The sequence below is a fragment of the Heptranchias perlo genome, chromosome 4 (assembly GCF_035084215.1).
Source record: "Heptranchias perlo isolate sHepPer1 chromosome 4, sHepPer1.hap1, whole genome shotgun sequence".
NCBI lineage: Eukaryota > Metazoa > Chordata > Chondrichthyes > Hexanchiformes > Hexanchidae > Heptranchias > Heptranchias perlo.
The window spans coordinates 95,614,148-95,629,542 of record NC_090328.1 but is presented as its reverse complement, the minus strand read 5'-3'; the positions used below and the strand labels follow the sequence as shown (position 1 = coordinate 95,629,542).

General features: G+C 41.5%; 1 protein-coding gene across 3 annotated transcripts in view; it reads left to right on the top strand.

Annotated features, from left to right (window-relative positions):
• The window catches only part of LOC137321118 (E3 ubiquitin-protein ligase RNF38), a 223,017-nt gene that overhangs the window by 64,166 nt on the left and 143,456 nt on the right, over positions 1 to 15,395 (top strand). The window contains exon 1 of one of the 3 annotated variants that reach the window (XM_067983342.1): positions 1,497 to 1,606. The exons of the other annotated variants lie outside the window; for them this stretch is intronic. The gene's annotated coding sequence lies outside the window, so the exon portion shown is untranslated. Of the gene's footprint in view, positions 1 to 1,496; positions 1,607 to 15,395 lie in introns of those variants that run through there. 3 annotated transcript variants of the gene reach the window in all.

Genomic DNA, 15,395 nt, shown 5'->3' with positions numbered 1-15,395 from the left:
TTTCTTAATGTCTGAAAAGTGCTTTGTGATGTAATTGCAAACCATTTGGTTGCATCCTATGTTGTACAGAGGTGTCACAGTTGGCAAGTAGTGACAATGTTCAACAGAGGCTGGTGTTTGTAGCGGTTTGGTAGTACAGGCCACCTAGTCACATTTGGCAGTCTGAAATGAAGAACTCAGCATAGCTCCTAATTACCAGTTGGTAAAAGCACCATTAAGTGTGATACTGAACTAAAGATCTTAGGTTTGTGTTTAATTACCTAATCTCAGCCAAGGCAGTAATGGGGTTATTATAATTGGCTTCTGCAGCCCTGAGCTAGAACGGGGGGAAAATTTAGCCAAGTATTCCTACTCCTGATTTGCTATCTAGTGAGTCCTGAGGAACTGCAAGACAGTTGATGTTGGGGGTGGACAAAATTGCACTTGTGCATGATGCCCTCCAAGAATAGTCTGTCGAGGGTCTCAAATGAAAAATGGAGATTTGCTCCAGAGGACTGCTGGCACACAGAACCATAGGCCAGCTTTCAGAACAGTGGGGGGAGGGGGAATTAAAAATCAAACACAGAATAGCTGATCAGAAAGTTAGCAGGAGTGGTTGCGGTACAAGCAGTGGACGGCAAGGAAACTTGTGTTATAACGTGTTCAATATGCAAAGACAGGGAGGCCAGTCAGCTTCACTTTCATTAGGTACTTATTTTTTGAGGGACAGGGGTGGGGGTTTGGTTACATCTCCCACCTTCATCTCTTCTGCCATGCCAGCTCACCCTCACCCATGTAAATGAGTGATATAGCACTGTTTGCACGCAACAACTCCTCTGCACAAGTTATAAGTGAATAGCATTTAAGGCAAAGTTAGATAAGCACATGAAGGAGAAAGGAATAGAAGAATATGCTGATAGGGTTAGATGGGTGGGGGGGAAGAGAAGAGGCTCGTATACAGCATAAATGGCAACATAGACTAGTTTGGCTGAATGGTTGGTTTGTTTCTGTACTGTAAATTCTATGTAATGTACCATCCAGGGCAGCAATGCATTTAAGTACCTAGAATTCAAACCTGTTTGAATGGTGGCAGAGTGGATGCAGTCTGCTGGCTGCTCAACTTGCTTTCCTCTTGTCAGCTGTGGTTTAGTGGTAGCTCGCTTGCCTCTGAGGTAGAAGGTTGTGAGTTCAAATCTCACTCCAGAGACTTGAGCACAAAATCTAGGCTGCCACACCAATGCTGTACTTTGAGATGAGGCCTTGTTTACCCTCTCAGTTGGACTATTTAAAGAGGAGATCTGATCATGTAGCTCATTGTTTGTGGGATCTTGCTGTGTACCTCTTAGTGACCACACTTCAAAAGTACTCCCATTGGCTGTAAAGCAGTTTAGGATGTGGTGGTGAAAGGCACTATATAAATGCAAGTTCTGATTCCCTTCCTCTTACCTCTCTGCTGTGAGCCAGCCCATTGCGTGACGTGTGTGTGTGGTGTGTGTGTGTGGGGAGGGAGGAGGTTGGAGCGAACCAAGCGGCGGCGAGTGTGGTTACCGCCTGGCTCGAACAGGATGCGGGAGCTCAGGTTAAGGAGAGGAGAGCCAGCACAACGCGAGTAACTTGTATGCAATAGGTACGGAAACCGCGACAGAATAAAACAAAATCCGCTTCACTCACTCGGCCTCTCTTTCCCTCCCTTCTTTCGATCGCTGCTATCGGACCCGCAGGTCTGTCCCAGGCAGTTTCATGGTTTAAAAAATAAAACAAACCGAGTTTATACTCTGGAGCAGGCCTGGACCTGTCCTATTTTTAAACTCTCACAATCACCACAAGGCGGAGGGTTTGCGCTGATCCCTTATTGTTTTCCTTGTGTAGGAATTAAAGGCCACATCGGTCGGTCTCAGCTTCGCGCTGGTTTGTTTATGTGTGTTTTTAATTTTAAAAAAGTTCCTAACGGCTCCGGCATGAAACGGTCCGGGGGTGGGGTGGGGGGGGAGAGAGGAGGAGCTCCGCGCGGACACCCTCGGCTCGCGCCCCACCTGCGCGGACAAAATAGTCTGCAGTGGCTCGCGGCTCGCACCGCCCTGATTATTTGTGTGAGGGGCAGCGGAGGGAGCCCCGCCCCCTTCACGCGCTCTCTGACGCTGATTGGCTTAGAGCACTTCGGTTGTGTCCCGGATGAGCCTCACGTGTGGTCGATGGGGAGTGGCAGTAGCTTTACGTCACCGTCCCTTACTGCTCTTGTATCTTTACTTTTTAATGGAGGCTGTGAAGTTAGCTTTGGAGAATGGAGTGAATGCAGCCAGTAGTTGCGAGTTTTTTTGTTTGTTTACGTACATGGTGCATTACATCTCAGTTGCATACCACACCTCACCCCGATTGAAAAATTCTTAAAACCATTTTCTGCTTTGGGTGCATCATTTCGCGCACACTGCACCCCTTACCCTAGAGCTGCTTATGTTTGCAAGTATTTTGTAGCTATTATAAGGTTGAGTGGCTTAAAAGAATGAAGTTTTGGGGGAGGAAAAATAGTTTATTTGATGATCTTAGTATTTGACTTACGAATAGTGATGTGAAATCTGCAAGTCACCCATATATCAATATATAATTGCAAATATTCGGTGTAACTTTAATCTAACTTGAAATAGTATTTAACAAAGTATTGCGTACAGCTTTATTTTGAACCAGCCATTTAAAGCAGCAATGACATTCGAAGAAACTCCATTAGGCTTCTAAATGTGAGGGTGTATGATTGTGTTTACGTCACTGAATACATCAGGCTCATTAACTCTGCTGGCTCCCAGATAATGTTAGTGCTGTACTGGATATTTAAATGGATAATGATAACCATTCTTTTTAAGATAAAATTAATGCTGGCACTACAGAAGAAGACATAAATGCACCATTAAGTGCAAGTTTTGGAGCAGGTTGTTTCTGACTTCCAGGACTTAGTCTAGTTTCCCTATGTCAGTGACTACATTTCAAAAAGTATTTCATTGGCTGTGAAGTGCTTTGGGATGTCCTGAAGATGTGAAAGGTGCTATATAAATGCAAGTTTGTTCTTTGTAGTTGAGAACTGCTCTGCTGCAGTCAGAATGCACCTTGAAAAAGAATGAACATTAAATTCAGAGGAAAAGTTTAATGGTTTGTCTTGTAAATCTAGGATCAAGCTGTGAGGTGAATGTGTGATTTTAAAAAAGAAGAAAATGATTGCAAGGAAGGAGTGCTTCAACCTACATTTTGTCTGATTACACTCCCGTGAAGAGCCTTGGGACGTTTTACTACATTAAAGGCACTATATAAATGCAAGGTGTTGTTGTCCACTGACCTATTGCTCAACACCCTGCAGGGGTAGTAATTTTCACGCTGGCCACGTCTTTTGCTGAAGTCCCTCACATGAGAACATGGATTAACCATTTGGTGATGAGTCAGCCCAGACTTGGACTTGGATGTCTAGAACATCAAATTGATTGGCATACAATCTGCTTTCTGTATGGAGTTTTTCCACCATACAGAAAGCAGATTAGAGAACTCTCAAGTTAGACATGACAGCTGCTGGAGGGTGTTGTGTGGAGGCCGTATGCTCATATTTTTAGAGTATGTTGCTACCCCAATTGGGTTGCAGAGAGGCAAGCATTTTTACTGAAGCTTTGCACTTCATACAGATGGAACTGCTTTTCAGTGGGATATGGTGTTATAAGGAGGATGGTGGAAATGCACTTGTACATTTCATGGTGAATTGTGTTGCTTACCATGCCACTCGTGAGGTAATGCCACTTCCAGGTGTCTACCGCAGTATTCTACAGCAATGTTGATGGGTGACGCACTAGCCTGGGTTCATTAATGGGGATCCAAGGCGGGGTTAGATGTGCCCCACTTGGTGACAGATAACCCTGCAGGCCAGTACGCGACCCTTGGACAAGTAGTGGGAAGCTTACCAGCATGGTCTGCTGCATGGTTTTAGCTAGTTACGGTCAAGCAGTACTTCTATACACTCTTTGGGAACCTTAAGCCTTGTGTGTTGCCAATCTTCACCTAAGATATTAAGATTTGGGTAAGTTGAATGTGTCCCTACTAGGAGAGAATACACACCCCATATTGGCAAACAGAGACTCAGTGTGCGGATTTCTCAATACTTGGTTTGGAGTCGTTTAGGCACAGTGATGGATTTCTGCATGTGTCAGACACCTGACCAAGAAAGATAATCTTGTGAATTACTTTTGAATTGTAAAGGAGAAAGAACTGCTCAAGGAGAGCACTTTCCATATAAAGTACTCCTCTGGCATTCCTCTCAGAATAAATGAATGTATCACCTATCTGGTGGGACATGGTCTTGTTTTTGTAGAATATTTTTGACTCCATGGAAACCTGGAATTTCTAGGGTCCTTTCTCTGCTGAGCTGGCTAGTGATGTACGTTAAGGAGTGCTCCAGGATGCTAGTACAACAGCACTGAAATCTACAGCATCAGCAGGAGGTTGATGGAGACTCAAAGTGGTGAGTCACCTTGATACTGAAAATATGTATAGACACAAATTGCTATGGTTGATGCTAACGGATGAACGTTTAACATGTTCAGAACATTCCTTTATTATTGTAATGGAGGCGTTTACCCGTTTTAAAATAAGTAGGTTAATGCCTCTGTTAAGAGCGGGCAAACAAACATCTGTTGCGCATTCACCTGTAATGTCACCTACCTTCTTCATATCTCCTGATAAATAGCAAACATTGTGGTACTCTTTTTCAAGAGAAAGGTAGAGGGCTACTTTGTCCAGATAGTATTCCCCACCCATCATCTTTGTCCTTTTTGTAGAATAAAGAACTCAATCTATATGGAATTATAATATTCTGCAGGCTGGTATAATCTGTTAATATTTTAAACTCAGTTTAATATCCAGTGTATATTTACTGTTTTTCGGTGCTGTATTCACAGGGTTTCACATTAAGAAAAGGTTGGTCATATTGGTGCTAAACATACTTAGTATTCAGATTGAGAGCACAACAGCAAAACATTTTCATAGCCGTTTTGGATATTGCTGCTTAGTTTGAGACTGTAACAAGAGTTGCCTGTGGCAAATTCCAGGATTTGTGCATGGGCAGACGTGCAGGGTGTTACATATTCAAATTCTGCCCTTTTTCAGCTTATACAGTCAATATCCTCTGTCTGGGATTGACTGATTTCTTTGCTGCTTGTCCTCTTGGACATGCAGTGTAAAAATGCAAATGATACATTATAAACTGCTATATCATAATGCATTTTGAACTAATGTCAGTGATCTGTCCTGGAATACTTACTACCACAAATGTCTCTTCCCTGCTTTTTGCAGTATTTGGGGCAACTGGTAATCAAACAATTTTAAGGCATCAAATTACGGCAAACCTTCCAATTCATTCCTTTCTGAACAACCACCCACTTCTTTAAATATACTTAACCTCATCAGTTTATTGGTATTTTTTTGTGTTGAATCCAATAAATTAAGGTTCTGTGACAGTCCAAGGCTTTTGTGGCCTTTGAATAATGCCCAGAAAATTTGTTTAAGCTTTATACCTTCAGCACTTGCCTGAGTCTTCACCTTCATAAAAAAATTCTTGAGGTTGGAAGGTATGTTACTTTAACTCGTATTTAGCTTGATTATTCAGGCTTTATTGCTCTCCCCTGGCTATCAATCAGCGCATACTTCATATTTATTGAGGAAAGGTCAGTGGCCTAGAAATAGAATTGTGCATTTATGAGCGATCGTAATGTTGCCAAAGGACAGAATTTTTGAAACTCTGAATGTAGTGAGAGCCATACATTGACAGTAACTTGAAAGAGTCTTTGAGAGGAACTAAAATGAAGCAAGCAATGCTTTAAAAAAAAATATGAAGAAATATTAATGGCCACTGCCTTTATCAGCAGACCTTTTATTCTTTGTTTGTCAAATGTCACGCAAAGATCTACATTCTGAAATGCAACATTGCAAAAAGTGTAATTACTTCACTTGCAGGTGTAATTGCTTCGCTTGCAACAAATGTAGTGTATGCATAAAGATAGTGCATCTAAGTATCTTGGTGCTTTTAATAAGCATGCAAGCTTATTAATAATATTGTGACCATGTAGCAAGAATTTATAAGTTAGTTTCTAGCTTGTGTTTATAGAGTTTTGAGAGGTCTGATTCTGAATATCTAGTAAGATACAAACATATGTTTCATAGTACGAGTGTTCCTTTTGAATTGTCTGACTTTTGGTGTCTTGTATGCTTTTTACGTGCAAATATGCCATCACACAGATGTAAAATTATACATGATATTGGGCAATTATTTTATTTCAATCTTCATAGTCTGCACAGAAGGGATACTCTAGCGTTTGAATATTTTGCCCAGGTGGGGGCCACCTCAGTGTTCCTGTTTGGCTGTATTTATCATCTGTTTTATAAATGATTTGTGAAATGAGAAGGGTTAATGTTGGAGAAATTTTCTTTTGTGCATGTTGCTGCTGTTTTACTCTAGTAATAGCTAACACCAGTATTTAGAACACAAGATATAGCAGTAGGAACATCAGTATTCTCATAACTCAATAATATAGTAACCGGATTATGTAGAATTTAATTCCCTTAAATGTTTTCATAAAGGCCATTATAAAAGGATGTATATTTCACTAACATCAATCACTTTAATTTGACTGGATGCTATTTTTACATATATTCATGTGATAATTAAATGTTAGTTGTAATTTTTGAAAAAAGCTCTGGGTGATAGTGAAAATATAATTCCAATAATAAATACTATAAATTTGTTAAATGGCCTGTAACCAGTTTATCTCTGCATCATTCTAGTATCAATAACAGGGATAACAATCCATTTGATAGACTTTATATATTATACAAATGTATAAAATATAAGAGTGCTTGAATGAGTTGGGCAATGAGTGCACACTAAAGAAATGCATTTTTAGTTAGGAAAATTGTTTATGAATAAGATATAACAAATTAAGATTTTTGAAGGGATTGTATTGAATAAGCTGTATGTTAATTGATGTCTTTAAAATACATTTTTCAATCCTGTTTTGCTTTGGACACTATTGGAGAAGATCAAGAGGTATAGAATTAGGGGAGGATAGCAAATTGTATTAAAAACTGGTTAGATGGGAGGAAGCAGAGAGTAGGAGTCAAGGGCAGTTTCTCAAAGTGCTTGAAGTGGGTAGAGATGTTCGACAGGGTTCTGTTCTGGGACTGCTTCAGTTCATTGTTTGCATCAATGATTTGGACATCGGCCTAGTGGGAGTGTTGTCTAAATTTGCAGACGATACTGAAATAAGAGGCACAGTAAGTAATTCTGAGGGCTAATGGAAGCTGCAAGGGGATGTTGATAAGATGGTGAAATGGGCAAAAAAAATTGCAAATGGAATTCAATATCAGTAAATGTGAGGTAGTATATCTTGTTTAAAAAATAATTAATTATACTTTGGGGAAAGATTGTGATGTAGAAGAGCAGAGGGATTTTGGGGTTCATATTAAAAAACTTTATAAGCAGCATCTCAAGTGGAATACTGGGTTTTATGGCAAGAAGTATAGAATATAAAAGTCGAGATGTAATGGTGAATCTATATAAAACCTTAGTAAGACCATAGTTGGAGAACTGTGTGCTGTTTTGAGTTCCACATTATAGACAGGATTTAAGAAAAATGAGAAGGTGTAGTGCAGATTCACTAGGATGCTGCCTGGTATGAGGAATTACAAATAGAAAGATCATAGAAGTTTACAACATGGAAGCAGGCCCTTCGGCCCAACATGTCCATGTCGCCCGGTTTATACCACTAAGCTAGTCCCAATTGCCTGCACTTGGCCCATATCCCTCTATACCCATCTTACCCATGTAACTGTCCAAATGCTTTTTAAAAGACAAAATTGTACCCGCCTCTACTACTGCCTCTGGCAGCTCGTTCCAGACACTCACCACCCTTTGAGTGAAAAAATTGCCCCTCTGGACCCTTTTGTATCTCTCCCCTCTCACCTTAAATCTATGCCCCCTCGTTATAGACTCCCCTACCTTTGGGAAAAGATTTTGACTATCTACCTTATCTATGCCCCTCATTATTTTATAGACTTCTATAAGATCACCCCGAAACCTCCTACTCTCCAGGGAAAAAGGTCTCAGTCTATCCAACCTCAAGTCCCGGTAGCATCCTAGTAAATCTTTTCTGCACTCTTTCTAGTTTAATAATATCCTTTCTATAATAGGGTGACCAGAACTGTACACAGTATTCCAAGTGTGGCCTTACTAATGTCTTGTACAACTTCAACAAGACATCCCAACTCCTGTATTCAGTGTTCTGACCAATGAAACCAAGCATGCTGAATGCCTTCTTCACCACCCTATCCACCTGTGACTCCACTTTCAAGGAGCTATGAACCTGTACTCCTAGATCTCTTTGTTCTATAACTCTCCCCAACGCCCTACCATTAACGGAGTAGGTCCTGGCCCGATTCAATCTACCAAAATGCATCACCTCACATTTATCTAAATTAAACTCCATCTGCCATTCATCGGCCCACTGGCCCAATTTATCAAGATCCCGTTGCAATCCTAGATAACCTTCTTCACTGTCCACAATGCCACCAATCTTGGTGTCATCTGCAAACTTACTAACCATGCCTCCTAAATTCTCATCCAAATCATTAATATAAATAACAAATAACAGCGGACCCAGCACCGATCCCTGAGGCACACCGCTGGTCACAGGCCTCCAGTTTGAAAAACAACCCTCTACAACCACCCTCTGTCTTCTGTCGTCAATCCAATTTTGTATCCAATTGGCTACCTCACCTTGGATCCCGTGAGATTTAACCTTATGTAACAACCTACCCTGCGGTACCTTGTCAAAGGCTTTGCTAAAGTCCATGTAGACCACGTCTACTGCACAGCCCTCATCTATCTTCTTGGTTACCCTTCCAAAAAACTCAATCAAATTCGTGAGACATGATTTTCCACTAAGAAAACCATGCTGACTGTTCCTAATCAGTCCCTGCCTCTCCAAACACCTGTAGATCCTGTCTCTCAGAATACCCTCTAACAACTTACCCACTACAGATGTCAGGCTCACCGGTCTGTCGTTCCCAGGCTTTTCCCTGCCGCCCTTCTTAAACAAAGGCACAACATTTGCTACCCTCCAATCTTCAGGCACCTCACCTGTAGCTGTCGATGATTCAAATATCTCTGCTAGGGGACCCGCAATTTCCTCCCTAACCTCCCATAACGTCCTGGGATACATTTCATCAGGTCCCGGAGATTTATCTACCTTGATGCGCGTTAAGACTTCCAGCACCTTCCTCTCTGTAATATGTACACTCCTCAAGACATCACTATTTATTTCCCCAAGTTCCCTAACATCCATGCCTTTCTCAACCGTAAATACCGATGTGAAATATTCATTTAGGATCTCACCCATCTCTTGTGGTTCTGCACATAGATGACCTCGTTGATCCTTAAGAGGCCCTACTTTCTCCCTAGTTACTCTTTTGCCCTTTATGTATTTGTAGAAGCTCTTTGGATTCTCCTTTGCCTTATCTGCCAAAGCAATCTCATGTCCCCTTTTTGCCCTCCTGATTTCTCTCTTAACTCTACTCTGGCAATCTCTATACTCTTCAAGGGATCCACTTGATCCCAGCTGCCTATGCATGTCATATGCCTCCTTCTTCTTTTTGACTAGGGCCTCAATCCCCCGAGTCATCCAAGGTTCCCTACTTCTACCAGCCTTGCCCTTCACTTTATAAGGAATGTGCTTACCCTGAACCCTGGTTAACACACTTTTGAAAGCCTCCCACTTACCAGACGTCCCTTTGCCTGCCAACAGACTCTCCCAATCGACTTCTGAAAGTTCCTGTCTAATACCATCAAAATTGGCCTTTCCCCAATTTAGAATTTTAACTTTTGGGCCAGACCTATCATTCTCCATAGCTATCTTAAAACTAATGGAATTATGATCACTGGTCCCAAAGTGATCCCTCACTAACACTTCTGTCACCTGCCCTTCCTTATTTCCCAAGAGGAGGTCAAGTTTTGCCCCCTCTCTAGTCGGGCCATCCACATAATGAATGAGAAATTCCTCCTGAATACACTCAACAAATTTCTCTCCATCCAAGCCCCTAATGCTATGGCTGTCCCAGTCAATGTTGGGAAAGTTAAAGTCCCCTACTATTACCACCCTATTTTTCTTGCAGCTGTCTGTAATCTCCTTACATATTTGCTCCTCAATTTCCCGTTGACTATTTGGGGGTCTGTAGTACAATCCTATCAAAGTGATCTCTCCCTTCTTATTCTTCAGTTCTACCCATATAGACTCAGCGGGCGAACCCTCGGATATATCCCCTCTCACTACTGCGTGATGTTCTCCCTAATCAAGAACGCAACTCCCCCTCCTCTCTTACCTCCTGCTCTATCTTTCCTATAGCATCTGTACCCTGAAACATTGAGCTGCCAGTCCTGCCCCTCCCTTAGCCATGTTTCAGTAATAGCTATAACATCCCAGTCCCATGTACCCATCCATGCCCTGAGTTCATCTGCTTTGCCTATCAGACTTCTTGCATTGAAATAAATGCAGTTTAATCTAGACTTCCCTTGGTCTTTGCCCTGCTTTCTCAGACCACCTGTCCGGTCATGTTTTGTACACTCTCCCTTACTGCCTTTTGTTTCTGTCACCACTTTACTTCCCACTGACTTCCTGCATCGGTTCCCATCCCCCTGCCACTTTAGTTTAAACCCTCCCCAACAGCACTAGCAAACACTCCCCCTAGGACATTGGTTCCAGTCCTGCCCAGATGCAGACCGTCCAATTTGTACTGGTCCCACCTCCCCCAGAATCGGTTCCAATGGCCCAGGAATTTGAATCCCTCCCTCTTGCACCATCTCTCAAGCCACGTATTCATCCTAGCTATCCTGTCATTCCTACTCTGACCAGCCCGTGGCACTGGTAGCAATCCTGAGATTACTACCTTTGAGTTCCTACTTTTTAGTTTAAGGAGATTTGGAAAATTTGGAATTGTTTTCATTGGAACAGGAGATTAAGGAGTGATTTGATAAAGATGTTTAAAATTATAAAGGGATGGTTGATTTAGGGGTGTAGAACTAGGTGAGACAGACACAGGATTAAATATAAGAGATTTAGGACAGGTAATAGGAGAAAGTTTTTTTTTTACACAGAGGGTTATGAAGCTTTGGAATGCACTACTTCAGTGATTGAAGCAGAGTCCATGTCACATTTAAGAATAGGTTAGATAGGTGGTTGAATGTAAAGGGCTATGGGAACAAGGTTGGCACGTGGAATTAGTACTGCTCGTATGGAGGACAAACACCGACCTGGAGTGGTTGTGTTGAGCGGCCTGCTTCAATGTTATAATTCTATGGAAAATAATAACTATGCTTCAACAACCCCCTGAAACATGCATGTGAAGACTAAGTCCACTCCTCCATTTCTAATAATTCTAGCTCTGACCCTTGTGTTTTAACATAGTTTACTTTTCAAAGTGTTTCTGTTTGAAAGTTGTGAACTATTTTAGGAAGCAAAACATTTAATTATACCAGAAACTAATGAGAAATTTTACTGGAATTTTTTAAAAAATGGGTTTTACTTTTTCTCATCTATTAGATGCAATTGTGCCTTTTGTGAGTCTGACTATAATCTACTTGTGACTTTTTATGGTATATATGGTTGGCACAAACATATTCCCTCTTAGCTTCGCAGTTTGTCAGCAACCCCGTTGTGAGTGTTCATAGAGAAGATAGCTCAGTGGATTAGTACCTTCCGGGGGGAGGGGGGGGGGCGGCAGAGTTGAGGAATCCTGTTAAGTGTGGGAAGGGACTGTTTTGCTTCTGCCAGAGCACAGCTCAAATTTCACCGTACATGCTACACTGCCCCTTAAGCTAAGGGAGATCTCTTCAAATTATGCAGCTTTTGGCTTTGTTTTGGGTCCTTGCCTATTATGTTTAATTCTGTAGAATGATTCTGCTATTGACCAAAAGACCAGCCAGACAAAAGTTGTTGACTTTGATTTTTATGTTGCATGTCATTGTGTATCCCTGAATTGTAGGGGCGATCTGACTTATTTTACCTTGGTTATAATGACAAGGATCTGAGCACTCAATCTTAAAAGATTCCCATTTGTGGCATTCCTAGGTCACATACTTTGTGCTTTATATGCCCCTAGGGATTGTCCTATTGCCAAGCGCTCATATAGAACACCTTTATTGTGTTGTACTGCAGTTTAAAATGTTAACCTGGGTGAACTATAGGCAGGTATTTATTATTGCCTGTTTGTGACCCTACAAATGAATGTCCACTTCTGCTCATTCAAATTAATTTTCAGATCCCATGTCTGTGGAGGCTTCTGGATTTCCTTTTTAATTCAACAACTTGTAGGTATTTGAGGTCAAATACAGTACTCCTGAAGTACTCTAAGAATTTCCCTACAGGGTATTTTCATGGGGGCAGTGAAAGATCTTGCCAAGCACTGTTGTGGAGAGATTTTAAGCTGTGTATACTTGATTGTGTTATTCTTGTATCTCCACTTTATATAATTAAATGACAGAGGAAGTGTGCAACAGTATCTGTGATACCATTGATGCTTGCTCACTGCTGCCAAACTCTGTTGAATCAGTTCTCCTCCAGTTTGTATTGGTGGGGTTTCTGTGACATAGTTGCCAGATTCTGAGCTTGAGTAAGTAATAAGCTTCTCTAAATATGTAAACTGTCATATTAAATTGTCGTTATCTTTCAGACTGGACGTGTGGCAATAAAACAGCAATGTTAGCTTCGGGGATTAGCTATTTCTCTTCCAGTGATCCGTCACCCAGTCTAACCAAGTCAGGAGAAGTGGCCACAGTATCACTGGCTTCACCTGAAAAGTGTGCGTGTGGTAGTCTCCTCGTCTCCCCACTCCCAAATTGATTGAGGCTGATGCATTTGAGGGAACTAAATGTAACATTTCCAAGTTTGCAGACGACACAAAGCTGGGGTGGAATGTGAGCTGTGAGGAGGATGCAAAGAGGCTCCAATGTGATTTAGACAAGTTGGGTGAGTGGGCAAGAACATGGCAGATGCAGTATAATGTAGATAAATGTGAGGTTATCCACTTTGATTGTAAAAACAGAAAGGCAGATTATTATCTGAATGGTGATAGATTGGGAAAAGGGGAAGTGCAACAAGACCTGGGTGTCCTTGTACACCAGTCGCTGAAAGTGAGCATTCAGGTGCAGCAAGCAGTTAGGAAGGCGAATGGTATGTTGGCCTTCGTTGCAAGAGGATTTGAGTACAGGAGCAGGGATGTCTTACTGCAGTTGTACAGGCCTTGGTGAGACCACATCTGGAGTATTGTGTGCAGTTTTGGTCTCCTGATCTGAGGAAGGATGTCCTTGCCATGGACGGAGTGCAATGAAGGTTTACCAGACTGATTCCTGGGATGGCAGGACTGACGTATGAGGAGAGATTGGGTCGACTAGGCCTATGTTCACTAGAGTTTAGAAGAATGAGAGGTGATCTCATCGAAACATATAAAATTCTAACAGGACTAGACAGACTAGATGCAGGGAGGATGTTCCCGATGGCTGGGGAGTCCAGAACCAGGGGTCACAGTCTCAGGATACGGGGTATGCCATTTAGAACTGAGATGAGAAATTTCTTCACTGAGAGTGTGGTGAACCTGTGGAATTCTCTACCACAGAAGGCAGTGGAGGCCAAGTCATTAGATGTATTCAAGAAAGAGATAGATATATTTCTTAATGCTAAAGGGATCAAGGGATATGGGGAAAAAGCGGGAACAGGCTACTGAGTTAGGCGATCAGCCATGATCATTTTGAATGGCGGCGCAGGCCTGAAGGGCCGAATGGCCGACTCTTGCTCCTGTTTTCTATGTTTCTATGAATGTTTTCTCCTGAAGAGAAACAGAGAATATCTTGCTGCTTTTGATTTGAGTATTTTTGGATAACTGCACTCAAGTTACTTAGAAAAAATAACTAATCCTAGTTATACAGCAATTTCTCCCCAAAATGACATGCAGGTGTATTCTGCCTGTTACATCGTCTTCCACTAATGTTGGTTGAAGCTAATTTCTGGGACTTGTGTTCCTATTTTGGTAATCATAACAATCAAACATTTCATTCCTCAAGATAGTCAGATGTTTAGGAACAGTGAATGATGTGTAGTAAACAATTTTTAGGGAGTGCGAGAGCCACAAACATCGTCAGATTTACCCTAGAGCCTGATACCTGCTGCTGGCCTCCATCAGGCTCATGCTGTGTAGGGGAAATCTGCACAGATCAGAAATGCAGTGCAGTATATTGCTGGCATTAGGCATATCATGCAGGCATACCAGAATACTGTTGGCCAGTGGCTTCAGAAGAATGAAAAGCAGGACTAAGTGTGTGCTGGAATGGTTGTTATCCTGTTATTGTTCCCCTTGATTGTTTCATATGAAGTTGGCACCACTTTGTAATTAGAAAGATCACACCATGATTTGCAGACTTTTCAATCAGTCACTACTGTGCCCTCACCTGACTCTACTTCAGCTTTAGACACTCCTAAACTGAGGTAAATATTGTGTTTTATCTTTGCTAAAGTTACAAAAATTGATGCTCTTTTTACTGGATTGTAGATGCTGCTCAAACTAACCATGGCCAAATTTATCTTCAGCCGTGTCTCAGAAACCATGATTCAGAACTACCTTGCCCCAGCGGCAAGTCCTTCTCATAGGCAATGCATAAGTAAGAAAGGAAGGCTTGCGTTTGTTTATTTGGTGCCTTGGCCCTCTGAAACGTCTCAGTGCTACACATACGATTAATTACACTGCAGTGACTTATATAGGTAATTGTGGCTATTTTTGCACACAGCAAGATCCCACAAATGGTAATGACATGAATGGCCAAGTGAAGATTTGTTTTTGGTCGTATTGGATGGCCTACAATTTTGGTTCAACATGAGTGTGTCATCAACTGGTGGTAGTAGTTTATAGGCCCCCTAACAGTAGCTATACTGTTGGACAGTGTATTAATCAAGAAATAATAGGAGCTTATAACAAAGGTAATGCAATAATCGTTGGGGACTTTAATCTTCATATAGACTGGGTAAATCAAATTGGCAAAAGTAGTTTGAAGGACAAGTTCATGGAATGCATTCGAGACAGTTTCCTAGAACAATACATTGTGGAACCAAGCAGGGAACAAGCTATTTTAGATCTTGTCTTGTGTAATGATACAGGGTTAATTAGTAATCTCATAGTAAGGGATCCTTGGGGAAGAGTGATCATAATATGATAATTTCACATTGAGCTCGAGAGTGACGTGCTTAAGTCTGAAACTAGAGTCTTAAACTTAAATAAAGTCAATTACATAGGTATGAGGGGTGAGTTGGCTATGGTAGATTGGAAAATTAGATTAAAAGATATGACAGTAGATA